The 21,531-nt window shown below is 39.0% G+C and overlaps 1 protein-coding gene across 2 annotated transcripts in view; it reads right to left on the reverse strand.

Moving 5' to 3' along the window:
• Positions 1 to 21,531, reverse strand: part of rols (rolling pebbles) — a 324,504-nt gene that overhangs the window by 298,692 nt on the left and 4,281 nt on the right. For both annotated transcript variants that reach the window (XM_069501898.1, XM_034973384.2), the window contains exon 2: positions 5,722 to 5,764. The gene's annotated coding sequence lies outside the window, so the exon portion shown is untranslated. The remainder of the gene's footprint in view (positions 1 to 5,721; positions 5,765 to 21,531) is intronic.

The following is a 21,531-nucleotide window of genomic DNA, read 5'->3' on the forward strand; positions in this document are numbered from 1 at the left end:
TTCGCCAGGGCAGCTAGTCTTCTATATATATAAAAGGAAAAGGTGACTGACTGACTGACTGACTGACTGACTGACTGACTGACTGACTGACTGACTGACTGACTGACTGACTGACTGATCTATCAACGCACAGCTCAAACTACTGGATAGATCGGGCTGAAATTTGGCATGCTGATAGCTATTATAGCGTAGGCATCCGCTAAGAAAGGATTTTGGAAAATGCAACCCCTAAGGGGGTGAAATAGCGGTTTGAAATTTATGTAGTCCACGCGGACGAAGTCGCGAGCATAAGCTAGTTGTAAATAAATATACAGAGGTAGTAATCGATCGGTAATACCCACTTAAGGGGAAAGCAAGACATGTCAAATCGCGAAAATGCTTTAAATTTGAAGAAAAAGATTTTCTTTCCTAAAGCATTAACAGCTATTAAATATATAATATATAATTTTCCATAATGTTTTCAAAAGGAGTGTGAACTGTGAAGTATGTATCGAACTCTGAAGTATGTATCGAACTTCCCCTCAGTAGGGATATCTACTCATGTGGCGAGCGCTCGGTGATTAGTCAACTTGTGACAACGGTCACCCCTCCCGCACAGCTCCACTACCGCAGGAGCCTACTCATGCACTAAGCCTAAAGCAGGTACTAAGCACTTCTATGCTGATGTAATAATATTCTCCAATATTTGGATTAACATCACGCACGGCGAACATTCATCAAAGCCTTCCGTCAGCTGTCCAAACAACCACTTAAGTCCCACTACCCGCTACCGAGCAAGCGTGAACGCCAATAAGAACATTAAAACATGCCATAAATCTACTGGGGCAGCGTGTGTTTATAAACTTGTGGGAACGGTATAGAAAAATGCTATACCTACGATATCCGCAAAATGAAGTTAGTATACGCTCTCTTTACGTAATCCCATTTTAGTGGACGTTAACCATTTTGGGTCACCAACCAATCACAAACATGTTTTCAAAAAACATTCGAAAATGTTTTCAAAAAAACATTCGAAATTCAATTCGAAAATGTAAAAAAAAATCGAAATTAAATTCGAAATTGTTTTCAAAAACATTCGAAATTCAATTACAAAATGTTTTCAAAAACATTCGAAATTCAATTTAGAAAATATAGTTTTGTTTGTGATTGGTTGGTGACTCAAAATGGTTACTGCCAACTAAGATTTTTGCCTCTATCATTTGTATGGGATTACGTAAAAGAGAGTGCTATACTAACTTCTTTCCGCGGATAGGGTATAGTTTTCGAGCATAACAAAGGTAAGATTGAAGTTTATTTCGATTGAACTATAGATTTTCAATATGAGGGTCTAGTGGTTGCCTATGTGTCTTAGTCTAAGACTGCGGCCTTCATTTTGGGGGGTTGGTGGTACGATCTTGGGCTCTTAAACTTTTTGAAGTTATTTAAGTGCGTTATACCTATTTCCTTTTAAAAATATAAAAATATCTCGCAACACCTTTTTTGGAAGCATCTCGATTTTTTTGATAAGAAGTGTATTACTTTTTTTTTAATTCAGATACAAAACGTATTCCCTTGACTGCAATCTCACCTGGCGGTAAGTGATGATACAGTCTAAGATGGAAGCGGACTAACTCTGGCCCTAGGTAAACCTAAAGCTTTGTTCCGTCAAGTGGAAATAAATAAATTTTCATTCAATATTAATTTCCTGCAGCGTCTTGAGAATAAGAAGAGTCACTCTTGGAATAATGACAGCAATTAGAGACTGCTGTTTAGGGTTCCGCACCCGAAGGGTACCAACGGGACCCTCTTACTATGCCTCCGATGTCTATCCGTCTGTATCTCAGTCCGTCTGTCTGTCAGCGGGCTGTATCTCGTGAGCCTGTAATAGGTAGAGAGTTGGAATTTTCAGATTATGTATTTCTATTGCCGCTATAACAACAAATAATAAAGTCCAAAATGGCTGCCTTGCTAATTATAAACATTAAAAAGTAGGTACAGTGCGACAAGGCTCTTTTGGCACTTGAATGACATTGACAGGGGGACGCTGTTGGAGAACAAAGGCTTAGACTATTCAAACAAGAACAAAGGGGATAGTTGACGGCAATGTTAGTTCCGATTTTCGCCACGCGCCAAAAGAGCCTTGTCGCACTGTAGGTGCATAGTGATATAAATCTTCTACGATGGTACGTAACCCTGCGTGTGAGAGTCCAACTCGCACTTGACCGGTTCTCAAATTACGTCACGATCATGATTATTCATGTTTTAATGGAGATCATTACTTTTTCACTATTAATTAATCTCGATGATAAATTGGATCGTCCATCTCTTCTTCCCAGCTTCAAAATTAATTACTCAACTTTTGTCACCAACTTTCAAAAAACTCTAATAACGATGGTTGTGTATCACACTGTTTCTTTTTTTACAATATTTTTAGGGTTCCGTACCTCAAAAGGAAAAACGGAACCCTTATAGGATCACTTTTTTGTCTGTCTGTCGGTTTGTCGAGTCTATCAAGAAAATTTATAGGGTGCTTCCCGTTGTAAGCAGGCAGGTAGATTTTATAGCACAAGTAAAGGGAGGAATCCGAAAACCGTGAATTTGTGGTTACATTACCAAAAAAAATTAAAATGTGTTCATGAACAAAAATAATGTTTGGTATTTTCAACTTTCAAAGTAAGTCAGATACCAAGTGCCGCGATTTAGGTTTGTAAAATCCCGTGGGAACTTTTTATTTTCTTGTACCAGCATTTTATTAAATAAATAAATCATTCGGGATAGCAAAAAAAGATTTCGACGAATTGAGAACCTCCTCCTTTATTGAAGTCGGTTAAAAAGTAGCCTACGCAACTCTCCAGGTCTTTAACCCATGCAAAAAAATCACGTTGATACGTTGCTCCGTTGCGACGTTATTGAAGGACAAACCAACAAACAAACAAACACACTTTCGCATTTATAATATGCACCGAGTAGAAATATGGGTAGTGAGGTAGTGATGATGACATATGAGAGTTATAGTTCTTGCATTTCACGAAGGCCACTATACGTAAGGTACACTAAATGTGTGCGTTTGACAGCGCTCGCTCGAGACTAATTGGTCCGACATGCACGCACACTTACGCAATGACCATGTAAACAACGTTACCACAAGTAAAGTTCAGTAGCCTTCGTGAATTGCAAGAACTGTAATTGAAAACAACTCCTTTATTGTACCTATGTTGCCGGGATTAATGTCGGTGTAAATGCGTCCAACGGGCAACTCATTAATTATTTAGTACACAGCTCATCTACCGGAGGTCCTCTGAGACGTTACTTTGAGCACTTGATGTACTGTAATGTTTGATGTCCCTCGAGAAAATAGTTTGGAGATTAGGATTATCTTGGTAGCTAATCTATTTGACAAACTCTAATAGAGAGGAAGCCAAGCGCGTGCCAGATCTTCGTCTAAATATATAAGAGGAAAAGGTGACTGACTGACTGACTGACTAATCTATCAACGCACAGCTTAAACTGCTGTACGGATTGGGCTGAAATTTTCACTGTAGATAGCTATTATGACGTGGGCATCCGATAAGAAAGGATTTTTTAAAATTCAACCCTTAAGGTGTGAAATAGAGGCTTGCATTACTTTGTCAACAGTATGGTCTTTTTGACAAATAACAACGTCTTCGTCGTTGCCAATTATTGATAGACGTCCACACTCCACAGCTGGCCATAACTCTATAGTCCCACGGTCTTACGCTGCCTGAATCCAGCAGCCCCATGCGACTTGTTTGATGTCATTTAACCATCTAGTGGAGGGTCTGCCAATGCTGCGTTTTTCGGCGCGAGGCTGCTTTCCTATGTCAATGGCGCGATGTTGACATTCCAGCACCCTGAGACTCCAATGTCTATCGGTTCTTCGATTTATGACCAAGCCCATTGCTGCTTCAGCTTTGCAACGCTCAAGAGCTAGTATGTCGGTTACTTAAGGTTGTACATCAATCCAATCCAATCCATCAGCCTGTTTGCGTCCACTGCTGGACATAGGCTTTTCCAAGAGCACGCCACCAAACACGGTCCTCCGCCTTCCTCATCCATCCGCTCCTCACCACCTTCTTCAGGTCATCGGTCCAGCGAGCGGGAAGGTTGTACATGTGAAACGTAAAAATAAAGAATAAAGAATAAAGAGTGAAGAGTGAAGAGTGAATAGTGAAGAGTGAAGAGTGAAGAGTAAAGAGTGAAAAGTGAAGAGTGAACAGTGAAGAGTGAAGAGTGAAGAGCGAAGAGTGAAGAATACATTATTTCCTCTAAAGATCTCATTTTTATTATCAAATAATTTTCCTACAACAAATAACTTTGCCATTTAGTAACTAACCGACAGATTACAGATAGATTCATAAGTTGTAAATAAAATGTTTTGGTAAAATATACCCTCATATAAGAAAAAATCATATAAATAATATGTACCTATAGTATCTAAGTACTGTAGGTAAAATTTATGTTATCAGTTCCCGAAGAAGCGAAACGCGACACCAGAGACACATTTAGAGTAGATTAACGCGAATGTTCTATATAACGCAGGCATTTCAATTGCTTCCGGAAGCCTTTACTTTACTATCATCAGCTTTATGGGTTCCTGGTACAGTTCTTGCAATTCACGAAGGCTAGTAAACTTTACTTGTAGTAACGTCGTTTACATGGTCATTGCGTAAGTGTGCGTGCATGTCAAACCAATCAGTCGCGAGCAAGCGCTGTCAAATGCCCACATTTAGTGTACCTTACGTACACCGACACGACTTAAAAACAAGCATGAGTCAGTGGCCTTCGTGATATGCAAGAACTATACCTACTGCAACGTTACGTATAGTAATAATTAGCGTCAACTCCAATATGACCGCTGCACTTCTCTGTTACGTAATCCCCCATACAAATGACAGAGACAAAAATCTGAGTGTGCGTTAACCATTTTGAGTCACTAACCGCTCGCAAACATTGTGTTCAAAAATCATTCGAAATTAAATTCGAAAATGTTTTCAAAAACATTCGAAAACATAGTTTCGTTTGTGAGTGGATGGTGACTCAAAATGGTTAACGACCACTGAGATTTTTGTATGGGATTACGTAACAGACAGAGCGCTATACTTACTTCTTTCTGTGGATAGAGTATAAGTAGAACACTGAAATTAAACTTGCGCAGTGGGTGAATTTTGTTCTATTTGCTGGTTAGAAGATTTCATCGAATTCAAGATAACCTGTAAATAAATATACCGAATTTTCTCTATATCTCTAAAATGAATAAAACATTAAGTAATTCTGTAAGGAACGAATGTCAAAAGAAATTCTCGCAACTGGTGAAACGTAAAACCAAAGTTATACAGTTTCATTTAATGAAGAACACGTTGAAACATGTTTTTAACTAGCTTTTGCCCTCAGGTTTATCCGCTTGAAAAAAAAACGCATATTACACAATCGAAGATTATCTAAATGATAAAAGAGCGTGGACTTGACCTGCAGCTTGTTCCAGCAACGCACAGGACTGCAAATACTTTTTCATACATGGCGTAGTCTTGTATATCAGATATTCGAAAAGAGCAACCGCCGAGTTTCTTGCTGGTTCTTCTCGGTAGGAAGGGCATTCCGAACCAGTGGTAGATGCATCCGACTATTCGAAAGCACTTGTGAAAGTTTACTTAAATAAAAAAAATATTTTATTTTATTTTTATTTTAATTAAAAGTAAAATTATTAAAAAAGTTATGGCTCACAATCAGAAAATGGCTTCGTTTGAAATATAAATCTCCCGCGTTCCTGAAACAAAAATATTTCTTAATTAACGGCAGGCTATTGTTCTCTGCGACAATTTACAGAGTTTAATTGTTACACTGTAACCCGTTACACCTTTTAATTATGGGTTAACTTATTAATTACAACAAATTGCGAATATTAAATTTATCACAAGGGTTCTGTATATAAAGAAGGAATGTCACCATAAATAATTGCAGCTATACTCTTTCCACGGAAAGAAGTTAGTGAAGCGTTATCTCTGTTACGTAATCCCATACAAATGATAGAGGCAAAAAAATCAGTGGGCGGTAACCATTTTGGGACACCAACCGATCACAAACGAAACTATGTTTTCGAATTGGATTTCGAATGTTTTCGAAAACATTTTCGAATTTCATTTCGAATGTTTTTTGAACACAATATGTTTGTGAGCGGTTGGTAACTTACAAAGGTTAACGCCTATTTAGATTTTTGTCTCTGTCATTCGTATGGGATTACGTTACAGATAGAGCGCTATACCTACTAACTTCTTTCCGTGAATAGAATATAGAACTAAGTTCTATACTCTAAGTAGTTTTCTTCATAAACATCTCGGAGTTCATTCTTCTCAATTCATTCATTTCAGGAATCAAATGTATTATTACTAGTAGGTTTTTTCATTAAGTACCTTCCTGCGTTATCAGAGCTAAATTAAAAGTTTTTCCTTTGATCCCTACTCCTATGATCATATTGATCATATTATACTCATTACACGCGGTTCGGATAACATAGTTGCCAAATAGCCAACACGCAACGAGAGCCCCGCACTGAAAGCCGCATCAAAGAAACTTTTCTGTATGTTTTATAACAAGGGGATGCCTTTAAAGACCCTTATAAAGTACTACCTGATGCCCGCGACTTCGTCCGCGTGGATTGAGGTTTTTAAAAATCCCGCGGGAACTCTTTGATTTCCCGGGATAAAAAGTAGCCTATGTCACTCTCCATGTCTTTATCTATACCCATGCAAAAATCACGTCAATCCGTTGCACCGTTGCGATGTGATTGAAGGACAAACCAACAAACCAATAAACCAACAAACTAACAAACCAACAAACCAATAAACAAACACACTTTCGCATTTATAATAGGGGTAGTGATTTAGAAGCTGATACTCAAGTTTTACTATTTGAACTATTGATTGTAAGGATTTTACAATAATAGTACACAATCCGATAATGGATTGGATAATGTCAATTCATAGATTTATATTTAATGTAAGTATTGATGGTAACAGATGGCTCCTTAGAGACTCAATAGACTTCTCCGAGTCTCAAGACGCCAACTTGAGTTGTACGGCTATTGATAGATTTAGATATCGTCCTGTCATATTACATAACTTACTTCTCTTGGGATGAGTGTGAGCTAAGACGGGAATCATATTAGTTAACTAGCTTATGCTCGTCCGCGTGGACTACACAAATTTAAAACCCCTATTTCACCCCCTTAGTGGTTGAATTTTCAAAAATCCTTTCTTATCGGATGCCTACGTCATAATACCTATCTGCATGCCAAATTTCAGCCCGATCCGTCCAGTAGTTTGAACCAGTTAAATATTTCAAGGCTGTGTTTGAACTGTGCGTTGATAGATCAGTCAGTTACCTTTCCTTTTATATATTTAGACTTACTTCTCTTGGGATGAGTTTGGGCTAAGACGGGAATTATATTAGTTAATTAACTAGCTGATGCCCGCAGCTTCGTCCGCGTGGATTTAAGTTTTTAAAAATCCATTTTCCGGGATAAAAAGTAGCTTAGGTTACTCCCCATGTCTTTAACTATACCCATGCAAAAAATCACGTCGATTCGGTGCTGCGTTGCGACGTGATTGAAGGATAAACCAACACACAAACTCACTTTCGTATTTATAATAATATGGGTATTGATATAGGGTAACATTTTTACCGATTTTCGAGTATTTTATGTTATCGCACTTGTAATTGCCGCCTTTCGAAACGGATGTCACGTGATCTGTTGCGAGAAAGCCATCTTGAGTCGATTGTATAAATGCGTCTGGTTGGTGGTTTTTGAGCTCTCGAAGTCTCGTTCCGACTCGAGATACATCAACTAGTAAATGCTTTTTGTGTTTAGATCGCCATTTTGATTGAGTGGTTGCAATAGCAATTATTGTGCCCTAATTTAGTTAATACTGTAGTTAGGTTATTATAAACGGTAAAACTCTAAGCCTCTGCGCATCGTGATTAATATTTAACTTCACTTCTGGTATGTTTATATTTATTACAGCAATTCAATATTTCAGATAGAACAAAAGACGCCAAATTGTATTCAGTGCGCGCTCATTTACATACTATTAAGGCATACGCGCCCGGCGAATAATGAGAGGCGTACGCATGAATGGAAAATGAAATTGTGGCGTTCGGGTTTTGTCACCAGCGGTTGCTCTCGTGAGACAAATTGTGTTCTAAATTTACAAGGACTCTGCCCCCCGATTGTGTAAGAAAAACGTATTCATCGTTATCGTAATCGTCCACAAATTCTGCCCTTTGATTGGTTGATTCGCTGTTTACATTTTTTCACAGCCAATCAAAGGGCAGAATTTGTTGACGATTACGATAACGATGAAATCGTTATTCTTACATAATTTCTGATTGATATTGTTACGCCGTAAAAATGTTGATTACGACGCTTGGAGACATTCGGTAGAATATGATGGTGATTTTTGTTAAAATCATTTTCCATTCTATGAAGTAGGTATTAAACTAGAATCTAGAAGATGCCCGCGACTTCATCCGCATGGATTTAGATTTTTGAAAATCCTAAGGAAACGGGGTGTGTGTGTTCTAAATTTACAAGGACTCTGATGGAAATTATTACGCCGTAAAACTATGATACACGTTGCGATGTTTGCAGATTTGACGGTTGATTCGAAGAATATTATGATGATGATTTTCGATAAAATCATTTTCGATTTTATGAAGTAGGTATTTAACTAGAATCTAAAAGATGCCCGCGACTTCATCCGCATGGAATTAGATTTTTGAAAATCCCAAGGAAACTACTCGATTTTTTAGGATAAGAAGTATAGCCTATATATTATATCCGTAGGATTCCTACGGATATAGGTATGTAATAGGATAGGATAGAGTAGCTGATAGCTTGCATGCATCCCATGTTCGCTCGTCACACTTGCACACTCGCTTATAGCCCGGCGACAAAACTATCGAAACTATACACTCGCTTCTAGTTCTCGTTCATCGTCGGCGATCGGACCACTGCCATAATGTGTCATTTTGTAATTTTATTAGCAATACCTACCACTTTTTACTGAATCGTATATTCGTACGTCACAATCGTTCATCAATTTAGCTAAAAATAAAATTCTAAAAAAGTTAAACCGAATTCATTTAGTTCCATACTTCATTGAAATGAATGTATAACAGGAAGTTAATTGTAAAATCGACCAGCTCGCTGTCACAGCCACTGAAATGGACATACTAGTACGCTGGAATAGGTGTGCCATACAAATTGACAGCTATTTTTTGTGAGGATTCGAAGCACACCACCGAGCGTACTGGGATTTTATTTTTATTTTATATTCCGATACAACTTAGCCCTTGGCTGCAATATCACCTGGTGGTAAATGATGATGCAGTCTAAGATGGAAAGCTAACCTGGAAGGTACATGACAGTTTTTAATAATCCTTTGGTTACTACAAAACATCGTACTAGAACGCTACAGCGTTTGACGGCACGTCCGTGCCGGTAGGGCAATAACTAGCCACATATTTCCGATTTCATCTGCCGAGGTCGTCAAAATTGGTACTAGGTGTGTCAATTAATAGTCTTCGTGCTGACACTATGTTCACAAATGTCTCATCAATAACATTAAGTTCCGAGAATGCTCATATGAAGCTCATTGACGCTGTCAGCCCCAAGATGACGCAAATCAAGTTGCTTCAAAAACAAGTCGGTAATCGCAAGTCCAGTGTACTTGTATTAGTAGAGGTCAGTGGTCACAGCAGTCGGTGACAAATGAAATTTCCGAACGAACTGACACGACGATCGTCCGATAACGTCATTTTATGGAGTACGTAGCTCATCGGAAAGTTCATCCAACTATGTAAATAGGTCATAGGTAGTTACAAGCTTGTAATGAAAGTATGTTGTTGAGTTTAAACTACAGATAGTTTTAGTAGTTTCGATAGTTGCAAAGTGTCGCTACTAGATGGCATTAACAGTCGCTTCAGTACTGAGTGAACATACATATCACCGTCATTGGCACCAAGCGAACCGTAGCTTAGCGATCCCAGGAGACGCGGGTTCGAATCCTGCCGGTCCGCAATTTTTGATATGATTTAGAATTATTTCGAAATTACCTTGAAGTGTAGGTAAAACTATAAAAATTATAAAATTAAACTACAGGTGGCCATTATAGCTACTTGGACATCATTTTCATTTGGTGAAATTATTGTTTTTCTACACAGTGATTTCACAGGCTATTTTTCGATTTCCGCACTTTTAAGGTCAATATCATCTGACTGCGAAGGACCCTCGAGTACTTCGGTCACATCACAAGGACGCCAGCAATATTGAAAAAATCATGGTCACTGGGAAGATCGAAGGAAAGAGACCCCGCGGACGTAGCCCGAGACGTTGGGTAGACCAAATAAAAGAGGCGGTCGACACACCTATCCGCAATGCAATCCACGCGGCGCGAAACAGAGGAAAATGGAAAAACATCGTAGCAAAGATTAAGCATATCAAAAGGGAGCCACGATCCTCAAAATTGAGGAAGCGACACAAGAAGAAGAAGGTCAATATAGCGCTGATAAGATATATCCTGGAAGGTACTATTTACCCAGAGGCGTCTTTACCTATGGTGCAGGGTGTGGGGCGCACACGGGCGCCAGGTCTAAGGGGGCGCCGAGCGCCCTCTAATGCGACACGTCCAAAGATGCGTCGATGCCGGCGCTCTCAAAGACCCTGCGCTCGTGTTATGGCCGACGCCGTCATCATTTAAAATCATCATTTAAAATTGCACCATTTGCATCCGAATTTCCGTTTGAAAATATAACTGTTAGTATTACATTTTGACCCTGCTCCTACTAGACTAGAGGGCGCCAGGGTACTGGTTGCACACGGGCGCCACAAGGGCTAGAGACGCCTCTGTATTTACCTAAGTATAGTACGCGGCAGAAAATAAAGTAGGTACCTACATGGACCTTTAGAAGGAGATAGCGGATTTGTAGACTCTACAATGGTCTACAAATCCGCTAATGGAATGGATGGCATTCGACAGAGGTCGATGAAACCGACAAAACGTCATTAGTTATGAGTGACAGAGAACGCTCTACAAAGCCGAAATGTCATTCTAAAGGTCGATGCACATTATTTTTTGCCGCGTCCTGCAGGTACATCTCTTATTATTGTCAGCTGTACCCGTAGTATAAGATTTTACGTCACACCAAACGTTGCTAGAATTCGAGAGTCGAAACACTTCTGCGTTATAGTAAACTGGATCTTAAATGCTTTGTTTCAAAGCTCAAGTTTGTCACCACATCTACAGCCAGCGCTCCAAGCGGAAACGTTGCAAAATTAAAATCAGTGGCATTGAATTTTTGACTTCAATTCAAGGCTCTTTAGGTCCATTTTACTTTGATGTTATTGTGTTTCGATTCTCGAATTCTAGCAACGTTTGGTGAGACGTAAAATCTCATACTACGGGTACTGAGCATTATTGTTTTCAACAAGTTTTTCGTTCTCTCAAGCAGCAAGGAATGCAAGGATTCTATAGTAGTACTATAGTATGTGTAACCTATTTTCTTCAAGAGGACAAATATTTCCATTGTCTGATGGAAAAGGGGTTACGAAGGAAGTCGATTCTAAGCTTATGCATTATTTATTACTCAGCTTCCCCAATTTCTGGCTCTGCGGCTTCTTACAATGGTAAGAACTTGTTAAGTAAAAGCAATCAAATTATTTATAAGACCATTTTAAACTTAAAGGAAAAGAGATTTGGTTTTCAATGAAATATTGATTTACTAGCTGATGCCCGCGACTTCGTCCGCGTGGATTTAGGTTTTTTAAAATCCTGTGCGGAATTCTTTGATTTTCCGAGATAAAAAGTAGCATCGTGTCACTCTCCAGATCTTTGACTATAGCCATGCAAAAAAACAGGTACATATCACAATTATTTTGATGTTTTTATTTGTCGATATTTCAACCCAATTGCACGGGTCGTGGTCACGACGGGACGGGACGTCAAATTAATCGTGGTATGTACCCGTTATCTTTATATATTATGTACATATATAAAAGGAAAAGGTGACTGACTGACTGACTGACTGATCTATCAACGCACAGCTCTACTACTGGACGGATCGGGCTGAAGTTTGGCATGCAGATAGCTATAATGACGTAGGCATCCGCTAAGAAAGGATTTTTCAAAATTCAACGCCTAAAGGGGTAAAATAGGGGTTTGAAATTTGTGTAGGTAGTCCACGCGTACGAAGTCTCGAGCATAAACTAGTTTACATTAAAACATTATAAGCATTACTCGTGAAATGATAAACCCCGTATTGAATTGCAATAATAGGGGCGTAAAATTTTTTTTTAATCCACGCGACAAAGTCGCGGGCATCAGCTAGTTGTAATATAAAAACCGGCCAAGTGCGAGTCAGGCTCGCGCAATGAGCGTCCCGTACTACAGTCGTATTTTTTCGTCATTTTGCAGGATAATTCAAAAACTATGATATCTACATAAAAATAAATGAAAATCTGTTTTAGAATGCACAGGTGAAGACTTTTCATATGATACCCCACTTGATATATGTAGTTATCTTACTTAGAAAATTGATAATACTAATTAATAGTTCATGACCACAATTTAATTTTTTTGTGTGATGTAAGCCTAAATCACGGTTTTCATATTTTCCCCCAAATGTCAGCTATAAGATCAACGGGAAGTACCCTGTAGGTTTCTTGACAGACAGACAGACAGACAGACAACAAGGTGATCCTAAAAGGGGTCCGTTTTTCCTTTTGAGGTACGGAACTCGAAAAATACTGAAACGATATTGCAGGTCATCACAGAGCTCGTATAGGATAATCCTGTATGAGTCTGTATAAATGTAACTGAAGCGATAAGGCCCACGTGGGTGGAAGCGGCTGCTAAATAAATATTTACTCTGTCGAGGGGATGAAAACACAAAGGCCGATCCAATTGATTGAGGAAATTAAAATGCTGTGGGGAGGGGGGGGGGGATAGGACGGATATACAGTTATTATTATTTCACTAGCTGATGCCCGCGACTTCGTCCGCGTGGAATTAGGTTGTTTAAAAATCCCGCGGGAACTCTTTAATTTTCCGGGATAAAAATCCCGCCTATGTCACTCTCCAGGTCTTTATCTATACCCATGCGAAAAATCACGTCAATCTGTTGCACCTTTGCGACGTGATTGAAGGACAAGTCAACAAACCAACACTATACAACAAAATAAGGGTACTGATTCTTTAATTTGTTTTTTTAGGGCCCTTTTTTTTTTTAATTCTGATACATGTTAACCCTTGACTGCGATCTCACCTGACCAGTGATTCTCTAACTCAGTGTCTAACACTGAACGATAGTCACGGAGCTAATTTTTAGGGTTCCGTACCTCAAAAGGAAAAACGGAACCCTTATAGGATCACTTTGTTGTCTGTCTGTCTGTCTGTCTGTCCGTCTGTCTGTCAAGAAACCTACAGTGTACTTCCCGTTGACCTAGAATCATGAAATTTGGCAGGTAGGTACATCTTATAGCTGACCTTTGGGGAAAAATCTGAAAACCGTGAATTTAGGGTTAGATCACACAAAAAAAATTAAATTGTGGTCATGAACTAATAATTAGTATTTTCAACTTTCGAAGTGAGATAACTATATCAAGTGGGGTATCATATGAAAGGTCTCCTCCTATACATTCTAAAACAGATTTTTATTTATTTTTATGCATCATAGTTTTTGAATTATCGTGCAAAATGTCAAAAAAATGGCGACTGTAGTACGGAACCCTCATTGCGCGAGCCTGACTCGCACTTGGCCGATTTTTTTAAAAATTCTGATACATGTTAACCCTTGACTGCGATCTCACCTGACCGGCGCGCGATTCTCTAACTCAGTGTCTAACACTGAACGATAGCCACGGAGGTAATTTTTTAATCCGTTGAAGGTTTTCTACGAAAAAATGTTTTACTACCACCCAGTGAAGCAGCAATGTAAAACCAACCAACTCGGTGGCTATCATTCTGTTAGACACTGGGTTAGAGAATCACCCCACGGTGGTAATTGATGGAAGCGGGCTAACCTGGAAGGGGTATGGCAGTTTTGTTTTATTAAACCCATGCCCGGTTTTTACACGGCATCGTACAAGAACGCTAAATCGCTTGGCGGCACGGCTTTGCCGGTTGGGTGGAAACTAGCCACGGCCGAAGCATCCCACCAGACCAGACCAGAAATGTAGAAATTATAAAATTAAAAACCCCTGGCTGGTATCGAACCCGGAACCTCCCACTAGTAAGAACAGCTATTACCACAGCACCAGGGAGTTCGTCGGGTCTGTACCCGAAGGCTGCAAACGGCACCCTTTACTAAACCTCCACTGTCCGTCCGTCCGTCCATCCGTCTGTCTGTCAGCGGGCTGTATCTCGTGAACCGTAATAGGTAGAAAGTTGAAATTTTCACTATTATGTATAATACATATTTAGAATATGTAATTGTTTTGCAATGCCACTATAACAACAAATAATAAAAATTTCAAAATGGCCGCCATCAAACTTTGATTTTTTTTTAAAGTGTTATTTCTAGTAATTCGGATACGGAACTGTTCTATACCTACTTACATACCTATCGACAAACTCAATGCAGGCCGACGTTTCGGATTTCAGTACCGTTAAGCTAATGAGGCTGGCTGGATTCATAATTATGTACGGAACCCTGAAAGAAATTGCCCCAACTCGCCCTTGGCCGGTTTTTATTCAACTATGCATATTAAGGTATGCATGCAATTAGTTTAAAACTTGGCCAATTTTGTATGACATTTTGTACAATATTAGTTTTATCTTATGGAACTAGATGGCGCCACACGTTTGTAACATTGCAGTTCAGTTTCAGTACACAAAGAAGTGTATAAGAAAAGTTAAACTTTTAACTGTTGCCTATTCATGCATATTCATGCAAATATCCTGCGGGAACTCTTTGATTTATTTTTGTATATCGGTTGTCCATTAATATGGAAACAACCATAATAAATAAAGTAATGAATATGAATAGTTAATAAATGAACTACACACTACGTGATATCTAAATATATAAAAGGAAAAGGTGACTGACTGACTGACTGACTGACTGATCTATCAACGCACAGCTCAAGCTACTGGACGGATTGGGCTCAAACTTTGCATGCAGATAGCTTTTATGTCGTAGGCGTCCGCTAAGAAAAGATTTTTGAAAATTCAATTCCCAAGAATTTACTAGCTTATGCTCGCGACTTCGTCCGCGTGGACTACACAAATTTCAAACCCCTATTTCACCCCCTTAGGGGTTGAATTTTCAAAAACCTTTTCTTAGCGGATGTCTACATCATAATAGCTATCTGTATACCAAATTTCAGTCCGATCCGTCCAATAGTTTGAGCTGTGCGTTGATAGATCGCACCCGCTTGCCCGCGTGAATTTCGTAGTAACTTTTGACTTTCCAGGACAAAAAGTAGTCCGTCCCCGATATGCAAGATATCTCAGTACCAAATTTCGTAAAAACAATTTAAAAATCCCATGATTTAAGAATGCAATTCTTTACAGCATCAGGGCTGAAGAGTTGGACCCGAGTTCAAAAGCCTTTACTTGGTAGGTACCTCCAATAGGTACCAATGTATAACCGACAGTTTCTAAATCCCATTATTATTTGTGGTCAGGTCCCATAGGTACAGCATCAGGATTGAGGAGTTGGAATCCAAATTTATGGAACAACGTCGCAAAGTTTTTCTATCGATTAAAAAAAAATTACCTACTCAATTCAATTTTATTTATTAGTATACCTAGTTAATTATGTGTGAGTGTGTTTGTACTGTGTAGACGTAACATCAAAGGGCATGTTTACAGAGGTAAACACAGGGTGCACGACTGAAGGTATTCGTAATGTAACGTATCCCTTAATTATGTAATTTCTTCCGTACTGGGGATCACACATCAAAAGGCCTCGTTTGAGTTAAAAGCCACATTTTGCTGTCACGCGGGCCGGAAGATCTGAGGGTGTGCTTTCGATTTGTGGATAGGGGTTGTTTTTTCTACATAAATACAGATATTTTTTAGAAAAATAATGTTTTTTACTTTTTACAGTGTTAACTATAGTTCGCGACAGGTTGAGATAGCAATCGGAGTATGAGGGAACTTACAAAAACTTTTAAACTTCATGGGTGTCTGGCAGGGGGTTGCCATGATACTAAGGGTGAGATCTATAGAGCGCACTCTGACTTTGCTTAGACTTAAGACAAAGTTAAAACGAGACGGACTTATGATAGAAATATAGCTCTGTCTCGTTTTAACTCAATCTTAAGTCAGAGCAAAGTTAAAGTGCGCTCTATAGATCTCAGCCTAAGTGTCTGGCAAAGCATGACGTGATATTTTCTAATACTATTTCTGAAGAAAATGTAAAAAAAAATGTCTTTATACTTTGACGTAAGATTTTTTACACCTTTAGTACCTGTTTTCTCTTAAAGCCAAGATGATCCAAGCAAACTTTCCTCCCAGTGTTGGGGACAATACGCAAGAGAAACTTTCAGCTTTTATAACATAATGAAGGTCTGGCATGTGCTGGCTCTTAGTTCATTTTTTATTGAAAAGTTATTAAGAAGTAAGAACGAAAATAAGACCCAAAATTCGAGGGGACGAATTTGATCCAAAAACTAAAAGTATGTGTATCTTCTTCAAGCAACGATTCTACAATCTACTGGAAACATCGATGACTGTAATTGGTAGTAAATAGTTATAGTTGTTACATTTATTTTAATAGATCGTTGTTTCCACTTAATGTGGACAACCGATATCAAAAAATGTTAAAATCAAAGAGTTTCCTCGGGATTAAAAAATCATAGCACGATTACATTCTTATATACATCGTCAAGTACTAAAACTGAACCGCGATGTCATAAACAGGTGGCGCCATCTAGTTTCATGATAATAAACTAATATTATACAAAACTGGCCAAGTCTAAGCTTACAACATTGTTGGAAAACGGTGGAAAAGGTTGTAAATGATTAGAAAGGTGTTTTTTTTGACGCATTACAAGTTTTAGTTTGCGAAAATATTGTTTAACCCCTACCCATCACTGCTTACACATATTATAATAAACTAGCTGATTCCCGCGACTTCGTCCGCGTGGAATTAGGTTTTTTAAAAATCCCGTGGGAACTCTTTGATTTTCCGGGATAAAAAGTAGCCTATGTCGCTCTCCAGGTCTTTATCAATACCAATGCAAAAATCACGTCAATCCGTTGCACCGTTGCGACGTGATTGAAGGACAAACCAACAAACAAACACAAACGTTTGTTGCTTTATTGGTTTGCCCTTCAATCACGTTGCAACGGAGCAACGGGTCGATGTGATTTTTTGCTTCGGTATACCTACCTAATTAAAGACCTGGAGAGTGACATAGGCTACTTTTTGTCCCGGAAAACCAAAGATTTCCCACGGATTTTTTAAAAATCTAAATCTCTGCCCAATCTCTAACTCTCAGGTATGCAGAATTCCTCACGATGTTTTCCTTCACCGCTAAAGCAAGTGATATTTAATTACTTTAAAACGCTCATAACTCCGAAAAGTTTGACGTGCGTGTCCGGGATCGAACTCATCTGTCCACCCAATTAGCGTTGGAGAAATAAATTTGTCGACGGAAGAGCTGTTCCTGACGTGGCTTGTTGCAATGACGAATTAGTTGCGTTGTTGAATGACGCATCGGTGTCGCGTTTTTATATTGAGGTCATTGTATGATGCCATTTCATGACCTCAAATGACGTGCCGTGATAGCCCTGGGCCTCATAAGAAAGCTCAGAGTCACTCAGCGGGCGATGGAAAGAGCTATGCTTGGAGTTTCTCTACGTGATCAAATCAGAAATGAGCAGATCCGTAGGACAATTAGAGTAACCGACATAGCTCAACGGGTTGCGAAGCTGAAGTGGCAATGGGCAGGGCACATAGTGCGTTGGGGGTCTTAAGGCGCTGGAATAGCGACCTCGCACCGGAAGACGCAGTGTTGGAAGACCCCCACTAGGTGGACGGACGACATCAGACGAGTCGCAGGGAGCCGCTGGATTCAGAAGGCGCAAGACCGTGGCGTGTGAAAGTCCCTACAAGAGACCTATGCCCAGCAGTGGACGTCTATCGGTTGATGATGATAATGATGATGATGATAGCTTTGTGGTTAAGATGTCCGCCTGCTATTAGAAAGAACGTAGTTACCGCACGATTGCTCTGCATAGAACTCTAGGCGGTTTTCACTAACCTGTATGTAATTACTCTGTCATAAACGTATGAAGCTGTGATAGCCTAGTGGTTAGGTCCGCCTTCTAACCGGAGGTTCGGGGGTTCGATCCCGGGTACGCACCTCTAACTTTTCGGAGTTATGTGCGTTTTATTTAATTAAATATCAATTGCTCTAACGGTGAAGGAAAACATCGTGAGGAAACCTGCATGCCTGAGATTTCTCCATAATGTCCTCTAAGGTGTGTGAAGTCTACCATTCCGCACATGGCCAGCGTGGTAGACCATGGCCAAAACCCCTTCTCACTCTGAGAGGAGACTCGTGCTCTGTTGTGAGCCGGCAATGGGTTGATCATGATGATGATGATATTCTATTTCAGCATTCGAGCGTTTCAACCTAGACTAAATTTTCGGGTCGTCAAATTTGAAGTGAATTGACGCAAGGTTTGCACAGAGAGGCTCGCTGATGCATGAAGCCATCAATTTCGAATGCCGCAAAATGTCGCCGATCTATTTTGTGTCGCGTAGCCTCCCAAGTCCCAACCTGGCTACTGCAAATGCAGGGTAACCCCTGCAAGCGGAAAATTCACTTTTTAGTACTAACAAGCTTATGTAATAGCTAATTAGCTTAGCTGAAATGTTTCGATGTTCGAATTCTATCAACGTTGGTGAGAAGTAAATCTCATGCTAAGCATTCAAGGGATTAACATTTGTTTTGGATCGCATTCGTATACGAAGCGCAAGGATTTGTGAGTCGTGCGCAATTTCGAACGATTTGCTAAATCCTTGCAGTTCTCGTACCCATCCAATAACAGCTTATTGTAATAAATTTGAGCTTGAATACAATGCATTTTAGATTAATTTTTGCAAGTACTCTAACGCTGAAGTGTTTCGATCTTCGAATTTTATCAACTTTGATGAGAAGTAAATCTCATGCTAAGCATTCAAGTGATTAATAATTAACATTTGTTTCGGATCGCACTCGTATACGAAGCGCAAGGATTTGTGACTCGCGCGCAATTTCGAACGGATTTGCTAAATCCTTGCAGTTCTCGTACCGATCCAATACCAGCTTATTGTTGCCTTCGTTAGCGTTGTGAGTGCTGACAAAAAGCGTGTGAAGGAATGCAGATTAATGGCGGAATTTTTTGAAAAAATGTTCTGATTATTACTTATCGTATCTGAGAAGTATGGGATATCTAAAATACGGTATTTGATAACTAGTCAATGCAGTAATTATTTATCAAACATCAAAACGCGCACTTAGTATGCGATATTGTATGAAATACTGGAATGTGACGTCACATATTAATGACGTACTTTCTTATAGTTTAATCGTAATTTAAAATGGTTATTAAACTTTAAATTAACAAAGGACGTGGATTTTACGTATTTTGGAAGACCCTCTATTTAATAATCACGAAGAAATGATTTATTTTTGATGTAGTCAAATACCCAATAGGTATTGTGATATTGAGTTTTTTTTTAATATCCCCTGGGAATGCTTACAGCAACGCCAAATCGCGAGCGAGCTTCCTTTGCATGATAGTGACGTGAGTTCTCTGTCCTTGTAGACCAAGGATGATGATGATGATGATCCTATAGGTAGGTACACGGAAACATACATTTAATTTCATTTAGATCTATTGTTACGACTTGACAATAAGACATTCGAGAAGATCTACCATTAATGAATCATTATTAATTTTTTTGTACTAATTGTGTCCCGATAAAAATTATTTGTAACGATTTTTTCGAAACATAGTCGTATCTAGTTGATTAAATCTTTTTCAAAAATTACTTTGCCATAGAAACCATGATGAAAATAATATGATTTAGGAGTTTACACAAATAAATAATTCGTAGCCCAATTTCTGGCAGCGATGGCCGAATTTCCGGACCTTTGCCTGCCTTGATTCAAGTCTCGTTTAAGTCGACGCTTCTCTTGAGGCTTTTAATATTATAACTTTCATATCACTGTTATTTTGTAGGACCTAAACGATTTGATTTGTATAAGGGATGTGTGCGTGCTCCTAGAACCTCATCATTGCTTTTTAGCATAGGCACATCGGCACATTGAAATATACAGTTGACCCCTGGTAATCCGGCCCCTGTCTAATCCGGCACCCCCCGCCATGGTGTATTATTTATTATTGAATATTTTTTTGTCAATCTTCGCTAATGCATGATTGAAGAAGGTATAACTTGTATGCATTATCATTTTTGTGATCGATGCGTAGGGTATTGTTTTGATTCTGATTGCTTAGTTTAAATTTGAAGTTTGAATACGTAATGAAGTATGATTTCTACTTCAGAGAACATAATATCTATAACATATAGATTCTTATCACTGGATCTGTAATTTGTCGGATTACAATGTACTCTTTTATAAAAAAATCCGGTCTATAGGGGGTCTTAGACAGTACTCTATAATCCGACAAATTTGATAGTCCGACACTGAACTGCAAAGTGTTTCAATTTTATTTATTTGCTGATACAGGTTCACAAAGGAAGGTGTTAGTCGGATTACCGGGGGTCCACTGTATTAGGAGACTAGTCATTAAGCACAAGCCTATCTTGCAAAAAATAACCCTTTGTTTTCATAAAGGGTGTTGCCATTTTATTTGTCCTATGGTAAAGTCGGTCGGTACTCAGTTTGACATCAACTGTCAGCTGTCACGCTTGTCCGTTACGCCGCATTTTTAGACAGTTCAGTTTAGATAAGCCCAAAAATCGTTGTTCGCTTTATTTTACCCTCAAAAATAATATTATGGTAGACATAGAAAAATACACATAACTTAAACATTATTACTTTTAAGGGCGTCTGTGCACAAATCCGTATTCCGTTCGTATCCGCTTTCGCTTTCGCATTTATTCACTAGCTTTCATGATTACACGAAGCTCCGTTAGGCCATTGCAAAGTTAGATACCTACTTTAAGTACGGTACCTATTTATAATATTAGTATAGATAATAGATATCGTTGGTAGCTCGAGAATTATTTTATCCTTACCAGAATGAGAATATAAATCAAAGCTCTATATTATTATATTAAATCAGCGTCCATACTAGAATAATAAACGAAGAGGACCGTACCAACAACCTTCGAGGCACATAATCAAGAGTCGCAAAGTTCCGGAAATTTGTCCATAGTAGATACACTCCATAGATACGATGCCATGCAATTCTGTTATCTATGCCAACACAATACGGGTTCAAGTGGAATATCAACACTTGGCTAAGTTGACAGTGATAACAAGGACGGTATCAAAGTGCCTTTATGAAGACC

This window comes from Maniola hyperantus, chromosome 11 (assembly GCF_902806685.2).
Source record: "Maniola hyperantus chromosome 11, iAphHyp1.2, whole genome shotgun sequence".
Classification (NCBI taxonomy): Eukaryota; Metazoa; Arthropoda; class Insecta; order Lepidoptera; family Nymphalidae; genus Maniola; species Maniola hyperantus.